Source organism: Aethalodelphis obliquidens, unplaced genomic scaffold (assembly GCF_003676395.1).
Source record: "Aethalodelphis obliquidens isolate GAN/ISIS:26980383/991018 unplaced genomic scaffold, ASM367639v1 scaffold24, whole genome shotgun sequence".
Lineage (NCBI taxonomy): Eukaryota > Metazoa > Chordata > Mammalia > Artiodactyla > Delphinidae > Aethalodelphis > Aethalodelphis obliquidens.
The window spans coordinates 25,050,141-25,073,778 of NW_020837968.1; positions in this window are offsets into that span (position 1 = coordinate 25,050,141).

Genomic DNA, 23,638 nt, shown 5'->3' on the forward strand with positions numbered 1-23,638 from the left:
TTTGATCCCTGTTTGGGGAAGTAAGATCTTGCGTTCCGGGTAGCATGGCCAAAAAAAAAAAAAGAAGAAGAAGAAGAAGAAGAAAGGGCCAGGCATGGAACCAGCTTGGCCTGGTCCTGGATGCTAGGCCCGCTCCTGGGAATTAGACAGTATGGGTTGGCCCCCACCTCAGTGCATTCTGGCTGGATGTGAATCTGCAAAGTGTACCTTCCTTCCTGCAGGTAATCAAGATTTAAATGAGATCATGGACTTGAAAGCTGCTTGACTACAGAAGTGCACTACATACCTGCCCCTTATTACCTCACACGAGGGCACGCCCCCCTCCCCCCCCTGCACACAAAACATTTTAAAGGACATCAGAGAGAGAGAGAGAGGATGAGGCCATTTCTCTCTTCAGTGATGCCATCATTTAATCACTTGATGTCCATCCCTGATCATTGGCGTAGAACTTATAAACCATTCACCCAACAAATGTGGGGAATGTGCCATCACCTTCCTTTATGTCACTCTCTGCTCATTCAGAGACTCCAGTGTTGAATGACTCTGCTGAGAAATCAATCAAGTAAACCTGCTCATGAAGTCTGAAAGTCTACCTGGATGGGCAAATGATCTGGAGGCAAGCCTTGGACTCTGGGAGCTATAGGATAGCTGTGTTTTGCCTCTTACCGGTCATTTGATCCCAGGCAAATCAGTTAACTTTTATGGGTCTCCATTTCTTATCTCTTAAAGGGAGATAGATCTTGGGGCTAACTGTGTTTCCTTCTCTCCTTTAATGTGGAGAAGATAAAATGACAGAAAATCCTGGAATGTAATACCACCTTGTACCAAATCTGGGTTTTAATCTCAATTGCCCCTCTTATTGCTGTGGAACCTTGGGCAAATTCCTTAACCTTTCTGATCATAGGTTTCTTTCTGTAAAAAAAATAGCAAGGAACGTTACAAGAACTATCCAGCTTATTTCAGCAGCAGTTGAATCCATCTTGGCCTTCCTTCAAGACAGCTCATTACTGAAGTACAAAAATGCCTTTAGCATATGGAGTTTCACCACTCCAGAGTCCTTGGCCCAGACCTAGGCTGTTTGACTACATCACTACTGATTTTATTATGAATACTAAGAACTCTTTTTAAAAATTTTTTTAAAAATTTTATTCAATTGAAAAATTTACTTTCCATTTACAGTTATTACAACATATTGACTATATTTCCCATACATCCTTGAGCCTATCTTACACCCAATAGTTTGTACCACTCACTCCCCAACCCCTATATTGCCATCCTCCGCCCCCCCTTCAATGGTAACCACTAGTTTTTTCTCAGTATCTGTGAACTGCTTCTTTTTTGTTATATTCACTAGTTTGTTGTATTTTTTAGATTCCACATGTGATATCATACAGTATTTGTCTTTCTCTGTCTGACTTATTTCACTTAGCATAATGTCCTCCTCCAAGTCCTTCCATGTTGCTACAAATGGCAAATTTTCATTCTTTTTTATGGCTGAGTAGTATTTCATATCCATACACCACATCTTCTTTATCCATTCATCTGTGAATGGACTTATAGTTTGCTTCCATACCTTGGCAATTGTAAATAATGCTACTATTAACATTAGGGTACATGTATCTTTTCAAGTTAGTGTTTTTCTTTTTTTTGGATATATACCCAAGAGTGGAACTGTTGGGTCTTATGGTAGTACTATTTTTAGGTTTTTGAGAAACCTCTATACTGTTTTCCACAGCGGCTGCACCAACTTATTGAATATATTCCCACCAACAGTGTAAAAGGCTTGGTTTCCCTTTTCTCCACATTCTTGCTAACATTTGTTACTTGTGTTCTTTTTCATGATACCCATTCTGACAGGTGTGTGGTGATATCTTATCATGGTTTTCATTTGCATTTCTCTGATGATTAACAATGTTGAGCATCTTTTCCATGTGCCTGTTGGCCATCTGCATTTCTTCTTTGGAAAAATGTCTCATAGTTCTTCTGCCCATTTTTAAATAGGGCTGTTTGGGTCTTTTAAAAATTAATTAATTAATTAGTTTATTTATTTATTTATTTTTGGCTGCATTGGGTGTTCGTTGCTGCATGTAGGCTTTCTCTAGTTGCGGCGAGAGGGGGTTACTCTTTGTTGTGATGTGCAGGCTTCTTATTGCAGTGGCTTCTCTTGTTGTGGAGCATGGGCACTAGGCATGCGGGCTTCATGAGTTGTGGCATGTGGGCTCAGTAGTTGTGGCTTGAGGGCTTTAGACCGTAGGCTCAGTAGTTGTGGCACACAGGCTTAGTTGCTCCGTGGCATGTGGGATCTTCCTGCACCAGGACTCGAACCTGTGTACCTGCATTGGCTGGCGGATTCTTAACCACTGCACCACCAGGGAAGTCCTGGGCTCTTTGTTTTTTGATGTTGAATTGTAGGAGCTGTTTATTTGGATATTAATTCCTTATCCATATCATTTACAGATATTTTCTCCCCTTTAATGGGTTGTCTTTTCATTTTGTTGATGGTTTCCTTTGCTGTGCAAAAGCTTTTAAGTTTAATTAGGGCCCATTTGCTTATTTTTGCTCTTATTTTCTTTGCTTTAGGAGACAGGCCCAAAAAAATATTGCTGTGATTTATGTCAAAGTTTTCTTCCTATGTTTTACCTCTAGGAGTTTTATGATTTCTAGTCTTATATTTAGGTCTTTAATCCATTTTGAGTTTATTTTTGTATATGGTATGAGAGAATGTTCTAATTTCATTGTTTTACATGTAGCTTTGCAACTTTCCCAGTGCCACTTATTGAAGAGACTGTCTTCTCCATATAAAGTCATTTAACCCGTGTGAGTGTTCACTACATGGCAGACATTTTTCTAAGCACTCAACATGAATTAGTGCCTCATCACAACTCTATATGGTTAATTAGTGTTACCATCATTTTACAGATGAGGAAAATGAAGTCCAGAAAAGATCAAAAACATTTTTCAAATTCACATAACACAGACTACTGGGATTTGAGATCAAGGATTCTAGCCCTCTGCTGACTCCCCATCTCAGGTGAAGTTACCCTTTCTGTGTGGACTGACTGGATCCTGAGCAGCAGAGCCCAGGTACTGTTACTTAGCCCACACCGGGGACAGGTGTAAGCCAAGGAGTGCAGCTGAGTTCCATGAATACAGTAATGGTGTCGTGTCTGGTTTAGCAGCAACAGCATAAATAATGAATACAGTCTGACCTAACTACCTGTGCCCAGTGCTGGTCATCCTAGACTCAGCCTTTGGTCTTTTTGAAATCTCATTATCTAAGATTGTCCTGCCCTGGGTAAGCTGCTCTGTTCTGTTTGGTCTGCAAGATCCTTCCTGATGTAGCTTCCCTCCTATATCAACCTGTGGCTAGAACAGGGTGGCTCCAGCTGCCCTGTTTGTGGTCAGCAGTGTTCACTTTCCTACTGCTGTATAATCAGCTAAAATTCAGTGTATAAAACCATCGTGACTTTATTATGCTCATGGAATCTGTGGGTAAACATTTCAGAGTTGACACACACATAGTGTCAATTGACAGCTTGTCTCTGCTCCACTGTATCTGTGAACTCAATCTGGAAAAACTGAAAGACTGGAGTGACTTGAACAGCTGAAAGTCAGAATCATCTGCAGGCTTCTTCATTCTCTTGTCTGATCTCAGGGCTGGGATGACTCAATGTTGGACTTAGCTGGAACTGTGGACTGTAGTGTTTCCCTGTGGCCACTCTCCCCATGGGTTCCATGAGAGAGCATCCTCAGAAGGAGCAGCTGGAGAGCATGTGATCCAAGAAAACCAGGCTGAAACTGACCTGTCCATAGATGATGAATTTCAATAGATTTTTGTCTGGGTTTTTCTTGACCTCCAATCAGGTACTTAAAACGAATCAGCAATTTTTACTTCTGTAAATTATGACCACCTTTCCTTTGGGCCATTCATCATTTTCTATTGATTTTTACAAGTTCACAGGTTGAGTAATTAACTCTTTGTATGCCATATGTATTAAAAATACCCAGTTCCTTTTGATCTTATTTATGGCAGACTTTCTCATGTATAGATGCATTTTATTTTATGTGGTCTTTTCCTTTGTCGTTTTTGAGGTTCATTGTCTCAATAGAAATGTAAGCTTCTCCAGTTTTGCTGTACAGGGAGACACTGCTTCAGGAAAGATTGCCAGTGCTCTCCTCACTTGCTGCAAGTAATAATAAATCCTTCCTTCTCCTCATCTTTGGCTTGGTTGTGTCTTTTGGCTTGACAGCTACCAAGAAGCAAACCCAGTTTTGCGGGTAACAAAGACTATCCCAACTCTAAGTCTATATAAAATAATTTAAAAATCCTGTGTTTACTTCTAGCACTATGGTTTCATTTTGTTTAAGTATTTGAACCAACTGGAATTTATTCTGTTAACAGAAGAAAGTACCTAGGTTCCGTTTTTTTTTTCCCCAAATGCTTAACCAATTGTCATATGTGCCTATAATGAATAATCTATCCATGGGAATTTGAATTTGCTGGGGTTGTGAGTCTATGTCTATTGAAATCAAGTAGGACCCTGTGGGGCTCCTGAACACAAAAGCCTTTGTGTCCCATTTCTTGTATGTAGGAAATAGGCTTCATCCAGCCTCCTTGTCCTTCCCTGAGTTCCAAAGGGCAGATTCAAACGGTTGCTAATCAGGGAAGGGAGGGGATGCAGAGACAAGGGAGAAGCAGTCAAGAAACAATAGTTCAGCCTTGGGACAGGGTTCTAGTTTCTCCTCAAGGAATATACATAACAATATCTTTGAGTTCTTTTGCAGGAACTAAAGACCCAGGTGGAGGCTGAGTACAAGATTCCTGGAGCACCTTTATCTCACCACCAACCAATCAGAAGAAAGTCACACACCCTGCAGCCTTCACCCCAAATTTTGCCTATAAAAACTTTCCCCCCCAAACCATCAGGGAATTCAGGATATTTGAGCACGAGCCCCCTTTCTCTTTGCAGCAAACCTTTCTCTGCTCCAAATGCCAATGTTTTTGTTTGGTCTCACTGTAATGTTTCAGTTTGTATGACCTCACTGTGTTGGGCACACAAACTTGTACTTGGTAACATAATAAAAACAAAAAACTTAACATGGACTGTAACTTCTTTTTTGGATTCTCTATGGCTTCCAGTAATGCTAAACACATCTTAGGTGGTTAATTAATACTCAGTGATAAACTAGAAAACCTTGTGTCAACTTCAGAGGGAGATAATAGAATGATTGGATTGTTGGATTGTGCTGTCTGTAGACTAGCAGCAGTTTTCACAGTGATTGGGTCAGGCAGGGAAAACTTTTTGTGCGTGTGTGCCTGTTGCAATGCATTAGTCACCCTCTCCTCAACCAGAAAAAAGGGCCAGATAAAAAGTGAAGCTGTTTATGTCATAGCTAACAAGGGACCCTAGATTCCTTTGACTGCCTAGACAAGAGGTCACCAATTACTGCCATGGGCCATCTGGCCTGGGGCCCATCTTGTAAATACAATGTTATTGGAACTCACGTCACACCCATCTGTTTACTATTATCTCTAGCTGCTTTTGTGCTTCAGTGGCAGAGTTGAGTAGCTGTGACATAGGCAAAGCCTAAAATATTTACTCTCTGACCCTTTACAGAAAAAGTTTGCTGACCTCTTACTATAGATTTACAGTAATAATTTTATCAAATATATCCTGAGGGATATGGGACTTCCCTGGTGGCACAGTGATTAAGAATCTGCCTGCCAATGCAGGGGACATAGGCTCAAGCCCTGGTCCAGAAAGATCCCACATTGCCGCGGAGCAACTAAGCCCGTACACCACAACTACTAAGCCTGTGCTCTAGAGCCTGAGAGCCACAACTACTGAGCCCATGTGCCACAACCACTGAAGCCCGTGTGCCTAGAGCCCATGCTCTGCAACAAGAGAAGCCACCACTATGAGAAACCCACACACTGCAAGGAAGAGTAGCCCCCGCTCACCGTAACTAAAGAAAGCCTACATGCAGCTACAAAGAACAAAAGCAGCCATGAATGAATGAATGAATGAATGAATTTTTAAAAAGATATCCTGAGGGATAAATCAAAGTAGAAATAATTATATTATGTTGTGGTTTTGGTCCTACATGAGATAAGAAGAAAGGCATTTCCAATTATACTGGAATCACTGATTTTTTATTAACAATTCCTTGACAGGAGGATTTTAATATAGACACATATACAGAGTTCTTCATAGGTCAGATGGTGTTCTTAATCATGGCTCCATTGTCACAAGCATTGCGTCCATGCTCCCTCGTCTTTTGTTTGCTTCTACAATATGTGTGGAAGATATCTGTGTTTAGTTTTCTTTTATGAACAAAAGGAACCAATTCACACCTATTTTCCAGCAAACTCTCTCTAGGTTAGAGAACTTTAGCTTCTCAAGCAGATAGGCTCGAGTCATGTAAGACTATGCCTAGAGCAGGGTTTCCCAACCTCTGTGCAATTGACATTTGGGCAAATAATTCTTGGTTGTGAGGGTTACCATATACATTTTAGGATGTTTAGCAGCATTCCTGGCATGTGCCTATTAGATGCCAGTAGCACTGCTCCCCACCCCCAATAGTGATAACAAGAATGACTCCAGGGCTTCCCTGGTGGCGCAGTGGTTGAGAGTCCGCCTGCTGATGCGGGGGACACGGGCTCGTGTCCCGGTCCGGGAAGATCCCACATGCCGCGGGAGCGGCTGGGCCTGTGAGCCATGGCCGCTGAGCCTGCGCGTCCGGAGCCTGTGCTCCTCAACAGGAGAGGCCACAACAGTGAGAGGCCGGTGTACAGCAAAAAAAAAACAAAAACAGAATGACTCCAGACATTGCCAAATGTCGCCTGGGGGGGCTGAAAAACCATTGGTACAGAGTCTACCCTAGAAACAGTGTGGTCTGTATACCTGCAGCATCAACCGCACCTGGGAGTTTCTTTAAAATGCAGAATCCCAGGCTCCTCCTCAGAACTGCTGAATCAGAGTCTTCAGTTTATCAAGGTCCCCCAGGTGATTCCTAAGCACATAACAGTTTGAGAAGCCCTGGTCTAGACATTTTGGGTGTAACAACATTGCAGCTTTCTCCTTCCACTCCTTCGTAAAGTGTAGTAACTCTGCTTCCTTAATGTCTACTTGGTTTCAACTTTTTGAGCACATACCTTGGCCCAGTACTGTATTAAAGGACAGTGTGCTGACCTGGGAAGAGAAAGGTTTTTGTCATCAGACAGACCTGGGTTCAAAAGAAGTTTCTGTCCCTGTGGGTTGGGGAAATTATTTAATCTCTGTGTCAGTGTCCTTTTCTGAAAAATCTCTGGTTTGTGCTTCAGAATGTGAAGATTTTCTGAGGAGGTTGTCATCAAAAGATAAGCAGACTGTCTACAAGAGACCCACTTCAGACCTAGGGACACATATAGACTGAAAGTGGGGAGATGGAAAAAGATATTCCATGCAAATGGAAATCAAAAGAAAGCTGGAGTAGCAATTCTCATATCAGACAAAATAGACTTTAAAATAAAGACTATTACAAGAGACAAAGAAGGACACTACATAATTATCAAAGGATCAATCCAGACGAAGATATAACAATTGTAAATCTTTATGCACCCAACACAGGAACACCTCAATACATAAGGCAAATGCTAACAGCCATAAAAGGGGAAATTGACAGTAACACAATCATAGTAGGGGACTTTAACACCCCACTTTCACCAATGGACAGATCATCCAAAATGAAAATAAATAAGGAAACACAACCTTTAAATGATACATTAAACAAGATGGACTTCATTGATATTTATAGGACATTCCATCCAAAAACAACAGCATACACTTTCTTCTCAAGTGCTCATGGAACATTCTCCAGGATAGATCATATCTTGGGTCACAAATCAAGACTTGATAAATTTAAGAAAATTGAAATAATATCAAGTATCTTTTCTGAACACAAAACTATGAGACTAGATATCAATTACAGGAAAGTCTGCAAAAAATACAAACACATGGAGGCTAAACAACAGACTACTTAATAACCAAGAGATCACTGAAGAAATCAAAGAGGAAATCAAAAAATACCTAGAAACAAATGACAATGAAAGCATGACAACCCAATACTTATGGGATGCAGCAAAAGCAACCCTAAGAGGGAAGTTTATAGCTGTACAATCGTACCTCAAGAACCAAGAAACATCCCAAATGAACAACCTAACAGTACACCCAAAGCAATTAGAGAAAGAAGAACAAAAATCCCCCAAAGTTAGCAGAAGGAAAGAAATCATAAAGATCAGATCAGAAATAAATGAAAAAGAAATGCAGGAAACGATAGCAAAGATCAATAAGACTAAAAGCTGGTTCTTTGAGAAGATAAACAAAATTGATAAACCATTAGCCAGACTCACCAAGAAAAAAGGGAGAAGACTCAAATCAATAGAATTAGAAATGAAAAAGGAGAAGTAACACATGACACTGCAGAAATACAAAGGATCATGAGAGATTACTAAAAGCAACTTTATGCCAATAAAATGGACGACCTGGAAGAAAAAGACACATTCTTAGAAAAGCACAACCTTCTGAGACTGAACAAGGAAGAAATAGAAAATATAAACAGACCAATTACAAGCACTGTGATTGAGACTGTGATTAAAAATCTTCCAACAAACAAAAGCCCAGGACCAGATGGCTTCACAGGTGAATTCTATCAAATATTTAGAGAAGAACTAACACCTACCCTTCTCAAACTCTTCCAAAATATAGCAGAGGGAGGAACACTTCCAAACTCATTCTATGAGGCCACCATCACCGTGATACCAAAACCAGAAAAATATATCACAAAGAAAGAAAACTGAAGGCCATTATCACTGATGAACATAGATACAAAAATCCTCAACAAAATAGAAGGAAACAGAATCCAACAGCACATTAAAAGGATCATACACCATGATCAAGTGGGGTTTATCCCAGGAATGCAAGGATTCTTCAATATAAGCAAATCAATCAATGTGATACACCATATTAACAAATTGAAGAATAAAAACCATATGATCATCTCAATAGGTGCAGAAAAAGCTTTTGACAAGATTCAACACCCATTTATGATAAAAACCTTCCAGAAAGTAGGCATAGAGGGAAGCTACCTCAACATAATAGAGGTCATATATGACTAACCCACAGCCAACATTGTTCTCAATGGTGAAAAACTGAAACCATTTTCACTAAGATCAGGAACAAGACAAGGTTGCCCACTCTCACCACTCTTATTCAACATAGTTTTGGAAGTTTTAGCCACAGCAATCAGAGAAGAAAAAGAAATAAAAGGAATCCAAATCAGAAAAGAAGTAAAGCTGTCAGTGTTTGCAAATGACATGATACTATATATAGAGAATCCAAAAGATGCTATCAGAAAATTACTAGAGCTAATCAATGAATTTGGTAAAGTAGCAGGATACAAAATTAATGCACAGAAATCTCTAGCATTCCTATACATTAATGATGAAAAATCTGAAAGAGAAATTAAGGAAACACTCCCATTTGCCATTGCAACAAAAAGAATAAAATACCTAGGAATAAACCTACCTAAGGAGACAGAAGACTTGTATGCAGAAAACTATAAGACACTGATGAAAGAAATTAAAGATGATACAAACAGATGGAGAGATATACCATGTTCTTGGATTGGAAGAATCAACATTGTGAAAATGACTCTACTACCCAAAGCAATCTACAGATTCAATGCAATCCCTATCAAACTACCAAAGGCATTTTTCACAGAACTAGAAAAAAAGTTTCACAATTTGTATGGAAACACAAAAGACCATGAATAACCAAAGCAATCTTGAGAAAGAAAAACGGAGCTGGAGGAATCAGGATCCCTGACTTCAGACGCTACTACAAAGCTACAGTAATCAAGACAGTATGGCACTGGCAGAAAAACAGAAATACAGATCAATGGAACAGAATAGAAAGCCCAGAGATAAACCCATGCACATATGGTCACCCTATTTTTGATAAAGGAGGCAAGAATATACAGCGGAGAAAAGACAGCCTCTTCAATAAGTGGTTCTAGGAAAACTGGACAGCTACATGTAAAAGAATGAAATTAGAACATTCCCTAACACCATACACAAAAATAAACTCAAAATGGATTAAAGACCTAAATGTAAGGCCAGACACTATTAAACTCTTAGAGGAAAAAATAGGCAGAACACTCTATGATATAAATCACAGCAAGATCCTTTTTGACTCACAACCTAGAGAAATGGAAAGAAAAGCAAAAATAAACAAATGGGACCTAATGAAACTTAAAAGAGTTTGCACAGCAAAGGAGACCATAAACAAGACCAAAACACAACCCTCAGAATGGGAGAAAATATTTGCAAATGAAGCCACTGACAAAGGATTAATCTCCAAAATTTACAAGCAGGTCATACAACTCAATATCAAAGAAAAACCAACCCAATCCAAAAATGGGCAGAAGACCTGAATAGACATTTCTCCAAAGGAGATATACAGGTTGTCAACAAACACATGAAAGGATGCTCAACATCACTAATCATTAGAGAAATGCAAATCAAAACTACAATGTGGTATCACCTCACACCAGTCAGAATGGCCATCATTAAAAAATCTACAAACAATAAATACTGGAGAGGGTGTGGAGAAAAGGGAACCATCTTGCACTGTTAGTGGGAATGTAAATTGATACAGCCATTATGGAGAACAGTATGGAGGTTCCTTAAAAAGCTAAAAATAGAACTACCATATGTCCCAGCCCTCCCACTACTGGGTATATACCCTGAGAAAACCATAATTCAAAGAGTCATGTACCACAATGTTCATTGCAGCTCTATTTACAATAGCCAGGACATGGAAGCAATCTAAGTGTCCATCGACAGATGAATGCATAAAGAAGATGTGGCAAATATATACAATGGAATATTACTCAGCCATAAAAAGAAACGAAATTTAGTTATTTGTAGTGAGGTGGATGGACCTAGAGTCTGTCATACAGAGTGAAGTAAGTCAGAAAGAGAAAAACAAATACCGTATGTTAACACATATATATGGAATTTAAAAAATGGTTTTGAAGAACCAAGGCCAGGGCAGGAATAGAGACACAGATGTAGAGAATGGACTTGAGGACACGGGGAGGGAGAAGGGTAAGCTGGGACGAACTGAGAGAGTGGCATGGACTTTTATATACTACCAAATGTAAAATAGATAGCTAGTGGGAAGCGGCCCCATAGCACATGGAGATCAGCTCGGTACTTTGTGACCACCTGGAGGGGTGGGATAGCGAGGGTGGGAGGGAGACCCAAGAGGGAGGAGATATGGGGATATATGTATAGGTATAGCTGGTTCACTTTGTTATAAAACAGAAACTAACAGACCATTGTAAAGCAATTATACTCCAATAAAGATGTTAAAAAAAAAAGATCAGCAGACTTTTTCAAAATTTAAACTCACTTATATAAGATTCTCACAAGTGATGAAATCACAGATGCAGCAAGTTTCCAACTAACAGGACCATACCTGGAATTGCTTCCTTTACACTCTGGACTCCAGCTAGTTCAGAACCCCAGTGGTCTCCATTGACATTGAAGTCACAGTTGACAAATACCACCAGGTGGCACCAACACCACTTTGATTGATTGAGAAATGGCCAAGCAGTTTGTTGCTAATAAATATAAATCTCCCAAATTTTAAAGTTCCTAATAGGTATATCTGGAAGTTCTGAAAAGTCTAGCTCTAGATAAAGGGGCGATCAGATATAAATGTTGAGGAAAAAGTAGATAGACTATTAAATGCATCTCCTTGACATGAAAACAGACCAGTCCAACAGAAAAAAACTGCAGACCTTGAAAACAGCAAAGCATCATAAAGTAAAGCAGAGTCCTCCCAGCTCCTGGTGTTGTCATGGCAACTGGAGCTATCATAAAGGTACAAGTGGCCCTGGTGAATTCTGGGAGCAGTGTTGGGGAGTGAGGACCACAGACTACAATGTGGCCAAGGAAGTCAGGAGAGGGAGAATTTCTAGAAGCAGAAATAAAACAAGTCCAAGATGTTGATATTATTTTACCTTTATATGATGCCTTTTACCAAAAAACAAGCACTGCACGAGTAATATTCATCCCCGAGAACCTAGTTCAGATAGCTCATCCACCACCATGCCTCTCATACACTAAGCTATGGTATTAGAATGGCTTTTCAGGGACCAAAATCAGATTAACATTTGAAAATCAACAGTATAGATTTCTGGGTCACCAAGAAACAAGAATCTGAGTGGGACTGGGGGTCAGTGGGCAAGAATCTTCCTTGAATTGATGCAGCTTCCATGATACCTTGGAAGGGGTGCTCTGGATGGGGAACAAAAGATTTCCAGTCATTGAAAATGACCAGCCCCAATCATAAAACAAAATGGATAATATCTTGTGAATTTAAGTGTCATGGTTCCCTCTAAGTGTCATTAACAAATGAATTAATGAATGAATAAGTCATTATTAAGACAGTGAACACATCCTCAACTTCTTTGCATTTACTTTTTCAAAGATTCCTATTCGTTTGAAGATAGCAAGGAGGTTGTTGAAATACAAAAACAGAAGTGAAGACACTGGAAAACAATGAAGACGTCATAACAGACCAGGACTTTGGTGTCCAAAGCACCTTCAGACAAATGACTAACAAAAAAACAAATATTTAATTCGTGAAAATCAGATCAAATAAAAGGCAAAACTAATGAATAACTACAAGTTTTAGTGATTGTATATAGATAGACTCAGATTTCTGAAGACCTCTCAGAAAAGGTGATTTCAGATTGAAACCTGAAGAAATTAACCAGGTGAGTGAGGGGCGAAGAGCGGGTGTTGCTCTGCATGTAAGAGGGTGGGAGTGGGTGGGGGTGGAAAAGAGAGCAGAGCTGCCCCTCCCGTTATTCTTCAGAATTAATTATATTAGAATTGGGTGTCTTGAAAACTCCAGAGTTTGGAAACTCCAAATCCCTTCTAAGATAAGCCAAGTTTTAGGGTACAAATGTGAAGAGATTTTTTGGCACAGTTGTGAAGAGAGCTTTTCTGAGTTTGGCCTGAGACAAAGGCCTTTTAGTGACTTTATTCTATGGGGGGTGGGGAAGGAAGGGATGACTGACTTCAAAGTACTCTATGGATATTTGCCTTTAGCTACAGAGTCACTTAGATTGACTCTGTTTCCAGCTGCAGTTCTCAAGGGACCCTTTAAGTCTTGATTCAAGGTTGGGCTATCATTCCTTAAATGGTTTTGAGGTTAAAATCTTATGACTTTACCCTCAACCTTTGAAAAACTACAACTTCCCCCAAATCAGAGTTGTGGACATCTCTTAATATGGATGCCCCCTGTCATTCAGCTGAGACACTGAGATCCCTGTACCAGTCCAACCTTCAGAGCCACAGAGAAGCCCCAACTGGCCAGAGCTGGGATCCCTCCCTGTGAAACCATGCAGGGCCCTGTGGGGCTTCCGGGCATGGAGGCCTTTTTATCTCCCATTCCTTGTAGGCAAGACTCAAGCTTCCATGACCTTCCCTGAGTTCCAAAGGGTAGATTCAACAGTTGCTAATCAAGATTGGAGCAGACTCTTGAAACCACCTGAGGCAACATTAAAGAGACCAGAGAAGCTCATCAAGATTAGGAGACTGATCACCTGAGACCCTGCACACACCCCCCAATCTTGTCAGCAACCTTAGAGACAACCAGACTCAGTGTTGTGGCTGTTTTGAAACTTTGCGGAAGAAAGAAGAATGCAAGACTGTTACTGCCTTGATCTTTATGCATACCCCAGACCACGAGTCCCGACTATAGTCCTCTCCCTATGCCCCAGAGAGGGGGGCACAGTTCTTGAGGTGCTAGCCTGCTGTGTTCCCCTCTCTGCCTGGCAAAGAATAAAGCCACCTTTTCTTTCTCCTCCAAAACTCTGTCTCCGTATCTCATTTCAGCATTAGTGTACAGACAGCCAAGATTTTGGCATCACCTGCACCCAGCAGTGATGAAAACCTTGAGTGCGTCACTTATTTCAGTTGGGAGAGATGAGCAGCTGAAGGGACTAAATGATCTAGGGTATAATTTGGGAGCGTTCCCCACGTCTCAGGGCCATTTAAAATACTTTTTGTCATCTTACCTGACTCAGAGAAAAATTGATTTAGTTTGACTTAGTTTCAGACAATTTGGCATCCTTTTTTTTTTTTTTCTTAATAACCAGTAGGTGTTTGACACAGAGCTAAAAACTGCCCACGTAACTTTTGACTCCTTAGACCATATCAGGTAACTTGATTACAAGTACTAGGGAATCTTGGACTTGATAGACCAGCCATTCAGAGGGCTGTGAGCCAGCCTGGACTTCAACTCAACTTGGATTAATGGACTAAGTGGTAGAAGGCAGGAAAAAGTATCAGTCTCCACAGAAAGTAGGAAGCCAGTTGAGAAAAACTGAAGTTCTCAGTAAAACCTCCAGGAGTCAGGCAGAAACTGCCCTCGAGCTTGGTTGGGGATGCTTTCAACCTGCCCATCTCTCAGAGGAGTAGGGAAAGGACTATAGACCAGTGTCTCTGTGGGTAGGTGTTATCAGGAAGCCCAGGAAGCAGGCGGGGGTTGTGGACCCCAGAGTGACGATCATGAGTGGTATCTTATTCCACTCCCTATGGAATATTTTTTTCTAGTTTGATGGCAATACCAATTTTTTCTGTTTCCTTTTCCTTTTTCATTTCATTTCCTTCTTCATTTCTGGTGTGAAATAAAGTTCATATTTTATGGCAAGACAAGGAAAATTTAAACTTAAAAAAATTTCTCGGCTTCTCTGGTGGCACAGTGGTTGAGAATCCGCCTGTTAATGCAGGGGACATGGTTTGATCACTGGTCTGGGAAGATCCCACATGCGGCGGAGCAACTAAGCCTGTGTACCACAACTACTGAGCCTGTGCTCTAGAGCCTGTGAGCCACAACTACTGAGCCTGTGTGCTGCAACTACTGAAGCCCATGTGCCTAGAGCCTGTGGTCCTCAACAAGAGAAGCCACCTCAATGAGAAGCCTGTGCGCTGCAACGAAGAGTAGCCCCCGCTCACCGCAACTAGAGAAAACCCACCACAGCAACAAAGACCCAACTCAGCCAAAAATAAATAAATTTATTTTAAAAAATTTCTCTGCCCTTTGGCCTCCTCTCTGCTCCCCACTGTGCACTGTGTATCTGTAATATGCATCAACCAAACTCCCTCATTGGCAGAATCACCTGCTCAGCCATAAAGAGCAACATCTTCCCAGCACGAACAAGACAACTCCTTAAAAAATAACATTCCTTCTTGATCTTTCAAGGGACTGCTTAGATCTGGATTGTGTAAACTGTTAATAATACGTTGTTTAATGTACAGCCCTCTGTCTCAAAAAACTTATATCACTGTGCCTTGACTTCTAATGGGCAGAACAGTTCTCAGAGCTCTCTGAGATGCTCTTCCTGGGTTATAATCCTCAAATTTGGCTGGCATAAAATTTTTCCATTTCTTTCTTAGATCGACTGATTAATTTTTTGTTGACACTGTTTTACTTTTTAAATAGAGATTGCAGTCCTCAAGGGCAAAGGATTGAGGGTATCTTTTACTGTGTGATCCTTGGCATGGTTAACAAAACATTAAATTTAAGAGGAAACCAGATTGAGAACCAGAATCCTTTAAGAAAACTCTCTCATTCCCTCCCTGATCAAATTAGCTTGTCTGTAGTCTTATTGAAAAGTAAGATATCTAAGAAATACCTGAAACAAAACAAAATGAAATGAAATCTGAAATCAACTTTTAATGTGAAATGTAATTATGAGCAGTGCTTTCTTATCCCAAGATGGTTGTTTCTGCCTCTGCAGCAGGTGGAAATCTTTCCTAGTGATCTCACATCTCCTACGCTGGCCTCTGCACAGCCACTGTTGAAGTCTGGGAAACATTTTCTATTAATGTTTAAGAAAGGGAGTAAACCTTGATTTCAATACTGACCACATCACAGTCAATGTGCTAAGTGATGATGATGACTTAAGTAAAGAAAAATAATTTAGAAAATGTAGTGATAAATGTATGTACCAGGTGTGCACTAAGAAAGGACTCTGATGGGTGTGGTCATACCTGACCAGGAGAGAGGGAAGCACTTGGCCTGTTTGATTTTTTTTTCCAATTTTATTGAGAAATAATTAAGATATAACATTGCATTAGTTTAAGGTGTACAACCTACTGATTTAATAAATGTATATGTTGTGAAATGATTACCACAGTAAATTTAGTTAACATCCATCACCTCACATAATCATGACTTTTTCTTGTGGTGAGAATTTTTAAGCTATAGTTTCTTGGAACCTTTCAAATATACTCTACAGTATTGTTAACTATAGTCACCATGCTCTATATTACATCCCTGAACTTATTTATCTTGTAACTGAAAGTTTGTACCTTTTGGCCACCTTCACCCATTTCACCCACCTCCCACATCCCACCTCTGGCAACCACCAAGGTTAATGTAGTTAGAATTTGTTTTTGGCTTAAATGTTTTGGACTCATATACAATAATGATTTAAAATCCAAGTAGCAAACATTTACTGAAAGCAATGAGCCAAGCTTTGTGCTACGTTATCTCCATGAAAGGTTTTATTTAAACCTCACAATAATCCTATGAAGTAGGAGCAATCATGATCCCCATTTTAGCAATGAGGAAATTGAGAGGTGAAAGATTAAGAAAGGTCACCTGGCAAACAAGAAGAAAGCCGGGAATTGAACACTACTTGGTCAGACTCGAGAACTCAGTCTCCATCACAAACATCCCCCCTGTCATCACCTGCAGGGGTCTTAAATTCCAATCAAATTGAACAACTTGACTTTCCCTGAACAGACGTACATCTCCTGCCCAAAGCCTTGTTACTGCTGACCCTTCTCTCTGAAGTGCCCTCCTTTGGGGGCAGGTTTCCCTGGTGGTTGGCCTGGAATCCTACATCATAGTCATCCCATGTGGACCACTCAGACCTACTAAATCCACAGTGAAGTTGGGGGAGCTTGGGAACCTGCATGTCCAAATTGGAGGTGTCTTGCTCTTGGATTCACAAACTTTAAAAATCCTAACATTAAGTTAAAAATTTTAAATTTAAGTATTAACATTTTTTGTTTACATATATGTTTCTCCTACTAGACATTTCCTTACAGCAAGAACATTGTTTTGTATACCTGGAGTTTAATACAACCTAGCATTAAAGAAACAGACATCCTCATTCTTAAAACACTCCCATTATGCCCAGTTACATATTGGATAAATCCTAGCTTCCATGGTGTGTTACACAAGTTTCTCAATGATCTAACTACCTGCCTAGCCTCGTTTCTTGGGACTCTTTACACCAGAAACTACAGATTTTATTTATGTTTTATGAAGTGTCCTCATGTGTGCCTGTGCCCTGTGCACACAGCCTGTTTCATTGAATGGTGCTTTTGTATGTGGATTTTCAATTCACTCTAAACCAAGTATAGTTGAGTTCCAGCTCAAGCCAAGCTTAACATTCCTCAGACTCTCAGAATTCCTGCGCTCACTAGTCTTCTTCCATGGACACTCCTAATTAGCCCAAGAAAATAAAGCTCCCTGCCCAATAGTTGTCCTGCAGACACATAGTAAATACCAGCTGGGCATATCTGGCAAAATTTCCAGCCATGAAAGCAGAAGTTTTGGGCTGCAAGAAAACAGATTTATTTATTTGGATATGGGACTGGATGGGTCTTTGGAAACTTTTCCAAATCCTAGTGCCATTTTTAGCATTTTTTAGAGACATAAACTAATTTAACCGCATGGCACAGAAATAGATTCTATGCAGCAAAGTCCGGGATGACTGCTTCCACTCTGTGTAACTAGCCTGTGTTTGGGGGTTCAGCTGACAGTTGCCACACCTTGCCAAACATTGTGGATTCCAAAACAGCTTTGCCTAGAGCAGGGGGTCAACAAAATTTTTCTCAAAGGGTCAGATGCAAATATTTTAGGCCTATGGTCTCTGTCACAGTTCTGCCATTATAGCTCAATATGTATATGAATGGGCATGGCTATGTTCCAATAAAACTTTAGTTATGAACACCAAAATTTCAATTTAAAATAATGTTTCACATATCTTGAAATATCATTCTTTTTTAGTTTTTTTCCCCAACCATTTGAAAATGTAAGAACCATTCTTAGCTTGTGAGTAGTAGAAGAACAGGTGGAAGCCTGAATTTGGCCATGGGCCACAGTTTGCTGAACCTGACTGATTAGTGACTCTGCTTTCGGCCCTCATCAACCACGCTTGGAGGGCTCATTAAACAAGATTAAACTGCCTCACCCTGACAATTTCCAATTCAGGAAATTGAGGGAGGGGCCTAAATACTTCTAACAGGCTCCTGAGGGATTTGTTGCTGTAGGTCTGGTCAACACACAGTTTGAGAAACACTGGTCTAGATCGCTAGAAAGGCCGCTGTCTCATTTTATTCAAGGGCTGAGAGTTTCAGCCCTGCTGACAGTCACTGTTGTGTGATGACTTACAGCTGTCATCCACATGCTGGATCAGCTTGACTGTGGTCCAGAAAGTCTGGGCAGAAGTCCACCAGAGGTGGCTTGGGGCAAGAGGGAGACAAGACAAAAAGAATTCATATCCAGGCCAAGCAGCAAGATGAGAACAGAGTAAGACGCCGATTCTGGGAGAGCCTGAGGTTCCTAGGAGTGCCTGGGAAGAGATCTCTTAAACCTGGTATGGGACTTGAGTCCTGTCACTGAGGTCCTGGAACCCTAGCCCCAACAGCGTGGAGAGTTAGGGAGTAGGCCCTGGATGAGTATGAGGTCTGGGGGTGTATGGGACCAGGGACTGAACTTCCCTTGATCTCTGCAGAAACCTTCTTCACCAGATTATGTGAAAACAGAATCCAAGTGGGTTTGGGGGAGTTATTTGTTTTTAAAATGGGATTGATGTATGTTTTACTTTGTGGTTCTTTTCTGTCACCAAAGTGCTTTCATGGTGGTTTGGAATCCAGGGACCTGTGTAACTGAATTTTGGAGCACCACATAGTTATGTGACATGCTCAGTCCCTCTGTGATCTAGACTCCCATTACTACTATAAAGGAGGAAAAACTTTTTCCACTCTTAGGTTCAATCCCTGGAAGCCTGCAAATTAAACTAACAAAAGACAGATTAACAAGAGAAAAGGCATGCAGCTTTCATTCATATTTATGTGCAGGATGAGCTCACAGAGGAGAAGTGAAACTCAAAGAAATTGTTAGACTCTGGAGTTTATACATCATTTTAACAAAGGAAAAGGGTTTGGGCTTCAAGGAATGATAAACCATGAAGTAGCTAGGAAATACAGTTGACCATTGAACAACATTGATTTCAACTGCTCAGGTTCACCAACATGCATAATTTTTTCTTTTTCTTTTTTGAATTTATTTTTTTATACAGAAGGTTCTTATTAGTTATCCATTTTATACATATTAGTGTATATATGTCAATCTCAATCTCCCAATTCATCCCACCACCACCAACATTCCTGCCACTTTCCCCCCTTGGTGTCCATGTTTGTTCTCTGCATCTGTGTCTCTATTTCTGCCCTGAAAACCGGTCCATCTGTACCATTTTTCTAGGTTCCAAATATATGCGTTAATATACAATAATTGTTTTTCTCTTTCTGACTTACTTCACTCTGTATGACAGTCTCCAGATCCATCCACGTCTCTACAAATGACCCAATTTTGTTCCCTTTTATGGCTGAATAATATTCCATTGTATATATGTACCACATCTTCTTTATCCATTCGCCTGTCGATGGGCATTTAGGTTACTTCATGACCTGGTTATTGTAAACAGTGCTCCAATGAATATTGGGGTGCATGTGTCTTTTTGAATTATGGTTTTCTCTGGGTATATGCCCAGTAGTGGGATTGCTGGGTCATATGGTAATTCCGTTTTTAGTTTTTTGAGGAACCTCCATACTGTTCTCCATAGTGGCTATATCAATTTACATTCCCACCAAGAGTGCAAGAGGGTTCCCTTTTCTCCACACCCTCTCCAGCATTTGTTGTTTGTAGATTTTCTGATGAAGCCCACTCTAACTGGTGTGAGGTGATTCCTCATTGAAGTTTGGATTTGCATTTCTCTAATAATTAGTGATGTTGAGCAGGGTTTTGTGTGCTTTTGGTCACCTGTATGTCTCCTTTGGAGAAATGTCTATTTAGGTCTTCTGCCCATTTTTTGTTTAGGTTGTTTGTTTTTTTAATATTGAGCTGCATGAGCTATTTATATATTTTGGACACTAATCCTTTGTCCATTGATTTGTTTGCAAATATTTTCTCCCATTTTGAGGGTTACCTTTTCATCTTCTTTGTAGTTTCCTTTGCTTTACAAAAGATTTTAAGTTTGATTAGGTCCCATTTGTTTATTTTTGTTTTTATTTCCATTACTCTAGGAGGTGGATCAAAAAAGATCTTGCTGTGATTTATGTCAAAGAATGTTCTTCCTATGTTTTCCTCTAAGAGTTTTATAGTGTCCAGTCTTACATTTAGGTCTCTAATCCATTTTGAGTTTGTTTTTGTGTATGGTGTTAGGGAGTGTTTTAATTTCATTCTTTTACATGTAGCTGTCCAGTTTCCCCAGCACAACTTATTGAAGAGACTGTCTTTTCACCATTGTATATCCTTGCCTCCTTTGTCTTAGATTAATTGACCATAGGTGCTTGGATTTATCTCTGGGCTTTCTATCCTGTTCCATTGATCTATATTTCTGTTTTTGTGCCAGTACCATATTGTCTTGGTTACTGTAGCTTTGTAGTAGAGTCTGAAGTCAGGGAGTCTGATTCCTCCAGCTCCGTTTTTTTTCCCCCAAGACTGCTCTGGCTATTCAGGGTCTTTTGTGTCTTCGCACAAATTTTAAGGTTTTTTGTTCTAGTTCTGTAAAAAATTCCACTGGTAATTTGATAGGGATTGCACTGAATCTGTAGATTGCTTTGGGTAGTATAGTCATTTTCACAATGTTGATTCTTCCAATCCAAGAACATGGTATATCTCTCCATCTGTTTGAGACATCTTTGATTTCTTTCATTAGTGTCTTATAGTCTTCTGAGTACAGGTCTTTTACATCCTTAGGTAGGTTTATTCCTAGCTATTTTATTCTTTTTGTTGCAATGGTGAATGGGATTGTTTCCTTAATTTCTCTTTCTGATCTTTCATTGTTAGTGCATAAGAATGCAAGAGATTTCTGTGCATTAATTTTGTATCCTGCAACTTTTCCAGATTCATTGATTAGCTCTAGTAGCATTCTGGAGGCATCTTTAGTGTTCTCTATGTATAGTACCATGTCATCTTCAAACAGTGACAGATTTACTTCTTCTTTTCCAATTTGGATTTCTTTTATTTCTTTTTCTTCTCTGATTGCCATGGCTAGGACTTCCAAAACTATGTTGAATAATAGTGGCGAGAGTGGACATCCGTGTCTTGTTCCTGATCTTAGAGAAAACGCTTTCCGTTTTTCACCATTGAGAATGATGTTTTCTGTGTGTTTGTCATATATGACCTTTATTATGTTGAGGTAGGTTCCCTCTATGCCCACTTTCTGGAGAGTTTTTATCATAAATGGGTATTGAATTTTGTCAAAAGCTTTTTCTGCATCTATTGAGACAATCATACGGTTTTTATTCTTCAATTTGTTAATATGGTGTATCACATTGATTGATTTGCGTACATTGAGGAATCCTTGCATCCCTGGGATAAATCCCACTTGATCATGGTGTATGATCCTTTTAATGTGCTGCTGGATTCTGTTTGCTAGTATTTTGTTGAGGATTTTTGCATCTATATTTATCAGTGATATTGGTCTGTAATTTCTTTTTCCTGTAGTATCTTTGTCTGGTTTTGGTATCAGGGTGATGGTGGACTCATAGAATGAGTTTGGGAGTTTTCCTTCCTCTGTAATTGTTTGGAAGAGTTTGAGAAGGATGGGTGTTAGCTCTTCTCTAAATGTTTGAGAGAATTCACCTGTGAAGGAATCTGGTCCTGGACTTTTGTTTGTTGGAAGATTTTTAATCACAGTTTCAATTTCATTCCTTGTGATTGGTGTGTTCATATTTTCTATTTCTTCCTGGTGCAGTCTTGGAAGGTTATACCTTTCTAAGAATTTCTCCATTTCTTCCAGGTTGTCCATTTTATTGGCATAGAGTTGCTTGTAGTAGTCTCTTAGGATGCTTTGTATTTCTGTGGTATCCATTGTAACTTCTCCTTTTTCATTTCTAAGTTTATTGATTTGAGTCCTCTCCCTCTTTTTCTTGATGAGTCTGGCTAAAGGTCTATCAATTTTGTCTATCTTCTCAAAGAACCAGCTTTTAGTTGTATTGATCTTTGGTATTGCTTTCTTTGTTTCTATTTCATTTATTTCTACTCTGGTCTTTATGATTTCTTTCCTTCTGCTAACTTTTGGTTTTGTTTGTTCTTTCTGTAGTTCCTTTAGGTGTAATGTTAGATTGTTTATTTGAGATTTTTCTTGTTTCTTGAAGTAGGCTTGTAAAGCTATAAATTTCACTCTTAGAACTGCTTTTGCTACATCCCATAGGTTTTGGATCAGCTTGTTTTCATTGTCATTTGTCTCTAGGTATTTTTTGAATTCCTCTTTGATTTCTTCAGTGATCTCTTGGTTATTTAGTAACGTATGGTTTAGCCTCCATGTTTTGTGTCTTTTACAGTTTTTTTGCCTGTAAATATTTCCTAATCTCATAGTATTGTGGTCAGAAAAGATGTTTGATATGATTTCAATTTCCTTAAATTTACTGAGGCTTGATTTGTGACCCAAGATGTTATCTATCCTGGAGAATGTTCCATGTGCACTTGAGAAGAAAGTGTAATCTGCTGTTTTTGGATGGAATGTCCTATAAATATCAATTAAGTCTATCTGGTCTATTGTGTCATTTAAAGCTTGTGTTTCCTTATTTATTTTCATTTTGGATGATCTGTCCATTGGTGTAAGTGAGGTGTTAAAGTCCTCCACTATTGTTGTGTTACTGTCAATTTCCTCTTTTATAGGTGTTAGCAGTTGCCTTATGTATTGAGGTGATCTTATGTTGGGTGCATATATATTTATAATTGTTTTATCTTCTTCTTGGATTGATCCCTTGAGCATTATGTAGTCTCATTCCTTGCCTCTTGTAACATTCTTTATTTTGAAGTCTATTTTATCTGATATGAGTATTGCTACTCCACCTTTCTTTTGATTTCCATTTGCATGGAATATCTTTTTCCATCCCCTCCCCCTCACTCTCAGTCTGTATGTGTCCCTAGGTCTGCAGTGGTACTCTTGTAGACAGCATATATATGGGTCTTGTTTTTGTATCCATTCTGTGAGCCTGTGTCTTTTGGTTGGAGCATTTAATCCATTCATGTTTAAGGTAATTATCCATATGTATGTCCCTATTACCATCTTCTTAACTGTTATGGGTTTGTTTTTGTAGGTCTTTTTCTTCTCTTGCGTTTCCCGCTTAGAGAAGTTCCTTTAGCATTTGTTGTAGGGCTGGTTTGGTGGTGCTGAATTCTCTTAGCTTTTGCTTGTCTGAAAAGTTTTTGATTTTTCTGTTGAATCTGAATGAGATTCTTGCTGGGTAGAGTAATCTTGGTTGTAG